The sequence below is a fragment of the Rattus norvegicus genome, chromosome 9, assembly GCF_036323735.1.
Source record: "Rattus norvegicus strain BN/NHsdMcwi chromosome 9, GRCr8, whole genome shotgun sequence".
In the NCBI taxonomy this organism is placed as follows: Eukaryota; Metazoa; Chordata; class Mammalia; order Rodentia; family Muridae; genus Rattus; species Rattus norvegicus.
Genome location: NC_086027.1, coordinates 118,299,204 through 118,305,661, shown reverse-complemented (window position 1 = coordinate 118,305,661; position 6,458 = coordinate 118,299,204). Strand labels below are relative to the sequence as shown.

Genomic DNA, 6,458 nt, shown 5'->3' with positions numbered 1-6,458 from the left:
CCAAAGTAAAGTCCTCCATCAGTTGCACTTGGTCATTAGCAGCAACAGAAAAGTAATGATCCATCCATCGATTAACCCTCCCCCTCGTTTCCCCCACCTACTCTCGACTCTTAGAGATGAACTTTTTAAGACTTTGTGTTTAAGCAAGGTCATGTGGTACTTGTTTCTCCTCTCTGCCTAGCTTATCCCACTTAACACGATTATCTCCAGTTCTGTCCCTCTTATCACAAATGACAAGATCTCATTCTTTGTAAGGTCAACTGGTATCCGGTTGCATATAGGTACTATGTTCTTCGTGCATGTGTGCCTCTGTGTGTGTGTGTGCATGCGTGTGCATGTGCATGTTTGCATGTTTGTATATGTTTGTGTTCATACTTATGTGGGTGCATGTGTGTGAGGAAGCTAGTGGTGAACCTCAGATGCCATCCCTCGAGTGCCGTCCATCTTGATTTTTTAAGGCAGGGTCTCTTGTTGCCTAAGCTTACTGTTAGGCTGACTGGCCAGAAGTCCCAGAGATGCATCTGTCTCCACTCCAGCTCTGAGATCACATGTTCTTTCACCACACGCAACTTTTTAATGTGGGTTCTGAGGAAAGCACTTTATCACCTGAACTATAACCCTAAACTACTTTAAAAAAAAATTCACTCATCAGTTGATGAGTGCTTCAGTTGGCTTCACCTCTTGGCATCTTAGTCTGATGTTTTGTGCAGGAATAGAAACCCTGACTAAGACAGACACCATGGAGGAAATGGAACCTGGGCCTCTAATCTCCTGGCCCAGCTCTCTCACATGGTTCTCTTGTTTGCCCCAAACCACAGCTTGGTTGTAATTATCTATCTCCGTTCAGGCATTGGTCATTCAGAAGGCATGCATAGCCTTTAAGGATCTAATAGAAACTTCCTGTTTGAAATTTGACCTGTTTCCTCTTTCTAGCTACACACACCCCTCCATATTCCCAGCACAGGTCTGTCCTCAGCTTCAGCACCCATAGCTTTCTTCTCATCCAGCCTATTGTGAGCACGGGCCATAGTAAGCACATGGAGACTAGATGGCAGCTTTCAGGAGTTGGTTCTCTTCTCTTACCTATCAGTTCCAGGGTTAAGTTTAGGCTTAGCACCTGCTGAACCATCTCACTGGTCCTTAGAATCTTTTTAAGCCTACTTTTTAATCACCAGAAAAATGCATAAAATATTAGCTCACATGTTGGTTGTTGTAATCCAGAGCAAGCACGTCACTTCCTGTCTGGATCCTTACAGATATTCAAGATTCACAATTCACTTTCTTCAAGGTATGTTGACAAGTATTCTGCCTTGGAAATACTTGATTATCATTAAATATGCAGTCATTTTTGGTTTAAAAAAATGAGGAATAGGACCAAGATGATAAGATGAAATGATTTATGCAATCAATAAATTAAATCAGCCCTTTTCCTGTCTTTCCATATTACTTAGACAAATGACACGTGTAGACGTTGAATACGGTGAATAGATACTCAAGATGATCTTGCAGGGACTGTCCTTGTGCAAAGTGACTAAGTGTCACTACCAGTGTAGGAGTCGTTTCGCGTTGTCACAAGGGCCTTTCAGAAAGCGTCATTCTTAATTATATGCCTTATGGGAAAATATGCTGGGCCTTAGAGCACAAGACTTTAATCCTAGCACTTGGGAGAAACAAGTAAATTTGAAGCCAGTCTAGCCTATAGAGCAAGGCTGAGCCATCAGGGTTACATAGTAAGACTTTGTCAAACAAAACAAAAAACAAACAGGTGAAAGACCATCTCACGCCAGTGCCAGCACCAGTGGGCCACATAGCACCAGCAAGATGTTCCCATCTCAGCAGGCTCTGGCCCAGAGCTCCCGAAATGTCTCCATACGACTCACTAAGTTCCCTCAGCGGGTCGCTGCCACATCTTCCCTATGCAATGATCCGCCCCTTGTAGTTATAGTCACAATTCCCAGTAACCCAGCAAACCAAAACTCTAGAGGCTTGTAATTTATCAATCAGACTCATAGCAGTAAATTCTCACCCCACAAAACGTCCACACAATAAACTCAGAGCCAATTGATACTGATATAAACTGCCCGCCTAGATAAGAAAGAATGTCCTGTAATAATCCATCCCTTAAAGGTATTCATAGCTACCTGTGGCTATTTAAAGCCACACAGATCTGGGTCGTCCTTCTCGTCCACCATCTTGGTTCTTCTCCCTCCCTCTCCTGTCTCTCTCGCCTCTCGAAAACTCTGCACCTCCCTTTCCTGCTCACTGCCCAATCACAGGCCTTGCCTTATCTTGCACCTGCGCTCTCCTGCATGTAGACATCAACCCACGTGGTACAACCGACACGCTTTGGTCTGATGCTTGTTTAGTGGTACTAGGGATGGAACCAGAAAGCCTTGTGTCCTACAGCTGAGCAGCATCCCCAGCTCCCATGCTGCAAACTGTGCCATCCAGTGGAGAAATGGTTTTTGACTTTGTTGTTGTAATAAACGGGGCTGGAGGTGTAGCTCATTGGTAGAGAGTTTGCCTGAAATGGAGGAAGCCTTGGGTTGCATCCCCAGTATCAAATGTACTGGAAGGGGTAGGTGGGTGGGAGCTCAGGGGAAGGTAAATAGATTGGGGGATGGTGGATGTTTCCAACAGGATTTGCTGTGTCTTCTCTGTTGTTCTTTTAATTTAACAGGGTGCTCTGGGATCTGTGTTTGAAGTGTCTCATCTTATTTTCTTCAACAGTCCCTAAAAGTAAATACGGAAAGTTAAGTTGGAAGATGAACTCATCAGAATAACAAAGCCTTTGCTCCTCCCCACCACCCCCTTTTTATACAGGGTTTCACTTGCCCTGGCTGGCTTTGAACTTATGGAGATCCTCCTGCCTCTGCCTCCTGAGTGCTGGGATTAACGGCGTGAGCCACCACATCCAGCATGAAAAATTGGTATCTTGTGCTTCCTGTGTTCTTTTGGTGGGATCTGACATGTGATGAGTCTTGGGTGTTTGGTGATGTATACATTTTCATTGGTGTCTGTTGGGAGCTGGCATGTAGGGAGTGTGTGCATGTGTGTGTATACGGGTGTTCGTGTGTGTGCACATGTACACTGAGAGGGGTCTTTGATCATGCTCTACCTTATCTGTTTGTTTTTGAGAACCTTCACTTTGTCGTGGCCAGCTGGCCAGTGAACTCAGGTATCTATATGCCTCTGCCCTCAGGTGCTAGGGTCTCAGGTGACTGCCACCGTGATAGCTTTTTACTTGGGTTCTGAAGATATAAATTCAGGTCTTCCTGCTTGCAGACTGAGCCATCTTGTCAACCGGACATAAAGCTGATTGGTGGTGCTTTAGTAAGAAGGGACAGCTTTGGGGTTGGGGATTTGGCTCAGTGGTAGAACGCTTGCCTAGCAAGCGCAAGGCCCTGGGTTCGGTCCCCAGCTCCGAAAAAAAGAAAAGAAAAGAAAAAAAAAAAAAAAAAAAAAAAGAAGGGACGGCTTTGCCACTGGTGTTGCTAGCTCTTTCTTAGCTCCTCACTGATGGGTATACTCCTCTGAAACTATTTACTCAATAAGCGAAGACTCTTTGGGATGGCTCTAAGTAGAGAGTTGGGGAAGCCTAGGGGACTCGCTGGTGGAATTTTGTTGTGTGATGCTTGTGGTTTACATTTTTTCTCCTTAGGCAGCTGTCTCCTAAAAAATATTCCAGCTGGCCTGTAATAGCACTCTAGGTCACTTGCAAGTCCTGTCTGGCATGAACAATAATGAGAAGTGTTATAAGTGGCATCGATGGAGCCTTTCCCATCATAGCCTGGCTTGAGTGCCTTCAGAGCGCTACTCCTCCATGCTCCCCTTTCTCTGTTTTAATCGACACTCGTGCTGTAGGTGTGGATGCTTGCCTTCTCACACGTAATCCTGAGTTCAGGCCCCAGAGCCTTCCATGGCTGTTTCCTGGTACCCTTATTAACTACTGTTGGGTAACAGCCTGAAATGTCACTGACACGGTTGCTTGGTTTTATGTGGGTTTGCATGTGTTTGTGTGTGTGTGACTACGTGTGTGTTTGTGTGTGTGTGTGTGTGTGTGTGTGTGTGTGTTTCCATCCAACTTTTAGATATAAAGAAGAGAGATTTTTGTCAGAAAAATATGTGTCAGGGACTATATCAGTACTTTTTATTATTATTTTAAATTATTTAGTCATTTACTTGTTCACAGTCGTGGGCCCATATGGAGGTTGATGTCATTATTCAAGTACAGGATAGACTGAGGCCTGTCATTGGATGAGAAGGAAGGATGGATGGGAGAAAAGTTTTAGAGAGGCAGAGGAGGCCAGAGCGAGGAGGGAGCTGAGAGAACATGGCGGCGATGTTAAGATTCCTCTCTGCACATATTACAGGTTGTTAGGACTATTCTTAAGGGATGGATGTGTACAGGATTTTGTGTTGTCCAGATGGGAAAATTATATCTTACCTAGGTGGGCAGTTAATATCCTTATGAATTGGCTGTAAATTTATTGTGTGGATGTATTGTGGATTGAGAGTTCAACATGTAAATCTGATTGTTGGGTTACAGTTTGTTGAGTCTTGATTTTACCGGGTGGCTGGAACTAGAAAGTTCGAGGCTAGTAGAGAGCTGCTGGGAGAGATACTAATCTGAGATGAATTAGCCATAGTTCCAATGGCCCGTTGGAGCCTGAACTAGTGACCGCCAGGATATGAGGGGGAACCAATGCCACTGCTTTTTATCTTTACGGCCACACTCATATGCGAAGGTCAGAGGTCAGTTCTCTCCTTCCATCTACTTTCATGTGGGTTCTGAAGATGGAATTCAAATTGTTAGTTTGGCAGCAAGTGCCTTTATCTTCTGAGCTGTCTTGCCAACCACAGTGTGTGTGTGTGTGTGTGTGTGTGTGTGTGTGTGTGTGTGTGTGTGTGTCTGTGTGTCTGTGTGTATCTGTGTGTGTCTGTGTGTGTGTCTGTGTGTGTGTGTGTCTGTGTGTGTGTGTGTGTCTGTGTGTGTGTCTGTGTGTGTGTGTGTCTGTGCCTGTGTGTGTGTGTCTGTGTGTGTGTGTGTGTCTGTGTGTGTGTGTGTGTCTGTGTGTGTGTCTGTGTGTGTGTCTGTGTGTGTCTGTGTGTGTCTGTGTGTCTGTATGTGTGTGTCTGTGTGTGTGTGTCTGTGTGTGTGTATGTGTATGTGTCTGTGTATGTGTGTCTGTGTGTGTGTATGTGTGTGTGTCTGTTTGTGTGTTTGTCTGTGTATGTGTGTGTCTGTGTATGTGTGTCTCTGTGTGTGTGTCTGTGTGTGTGTCTGTGTGTGTGTGTCTGTGTGTGTGTATGTGTGTGTGTGTCTGTATATGTGTGTGTCTGTGTGTGTGTGTCTGTGTGTCTGTTTTTTTTTGGATACAGGGTATAGAACCTAGTACCTCATAGTAGGCAAGCTCTCTAGTATTGAACTGCAAGAAATGTCTTAGTGATAGTGGTAAATTCTGATGTAAATTCCTGCCAGGTCAAGAGGTAGGAGTTCTAGCCTTTGCTTCATTGCTTCACAGAAATCCTGAGTTAGCCAGGAGTTTAGATGGAATCACAGTCTTGAGTGCAGTGCAGTTGACTAAGGGGAACCTCACCCCAGTCCTACGTTCTCCCAGGAGTCTGCCACTCCTGTGAGCTTCAGAACAAAAGGGGACTGTGCCCCATGATGGCTCAGTGTCATAGCCGCTGGGGTACTCAGCACCGGCCCCTTGGCTGCTACATCTCTCTTCCTGGGTGAAATATCATGTTGTGTCATTCTAAGGGCTAACTTGAGTTTGCTTGGACCATTCCTAACAGGAATATATTCAGAGTTAATGGGTCAAGATATTCTGAAGGAAGTAGGTTAAAGAGTGAGTGTGATGTGCTGAGATGGTCAAGACCCTGAGTAAATACCCTTGCCATTTCTGCTTCTACATTTTGGACATCTGGTGAGGACCACTTCTGTAATTTCACACTACACCTGACACCATTCACAGTGACACTAAATGAAGTTTGTACCGATTACTGTTGAAGGCTTTGTGCCCACGTTCCAACCCTTTGACCATATTCTCAAGTCAGGGTTGATGTCTGTACAGGCTGGGCTGTTTTTACCACTGCCAACTGCAGCCTCCTGAAGGCTGTTTCTCATGTCGCTCAGCAGAGCTGAAAGGGAATTGGACTGAAATATTCTCAGCCCCCACAGACAACAGCAGTGGTTGTTAGCATTTTGTCTAAGCTCCGCCCTACAGTTATCTGGCAACAGCCAGCTGTGCCTGACTCACTATAAAAGGAGCTGCTCACCCCCTCAATCTTCTCTTGCCCCTGCTCTGTCCTCTCGACCCTTCCCCTTCTCTCCCCATTCCCTTCCCCCCCCTCCACAGGCTCATGACCAGCCTCTACTTCTCTCCTCCTCCTCTTCCTCCTCCTCCTCTTCTTCCTCCTCTTCCTCCTCTCTCTCTCTCTCTGTCTCTGTC

At 45.5% G+C, this 6,458-nt stretch overlaps 1 long non-coding RNA gene across 3 annotated transcripts in view; it reads right to left on the bottom strand.

Annotated features, from left to right (window-relative positions):
- The window catches only part of LOC120094777 (uncharacterized), a 13,863-nt gene extending 10,741 nt beyond the window's left edge, over positions 1 to 3,122 (bottom strand). Inside the window, exon 1 of one of the 3 annotated variants that reach the window (XR_010055098.1) lies at positions 2,142 to 3,122. This is a non-coding gene — a long non-coding RNA (uncharacterized LOC120094777). The remainder of the gene's footprint in view (positions 1 to 2,141) is intronic. The other 2 variants (XR_005489437.2, XR_010055097.1) reach the window with 2 other exon arrangements.
- Between the last annotated feature and the right edge of the window lie 3,336 nt (positions 3,123 to 6,458).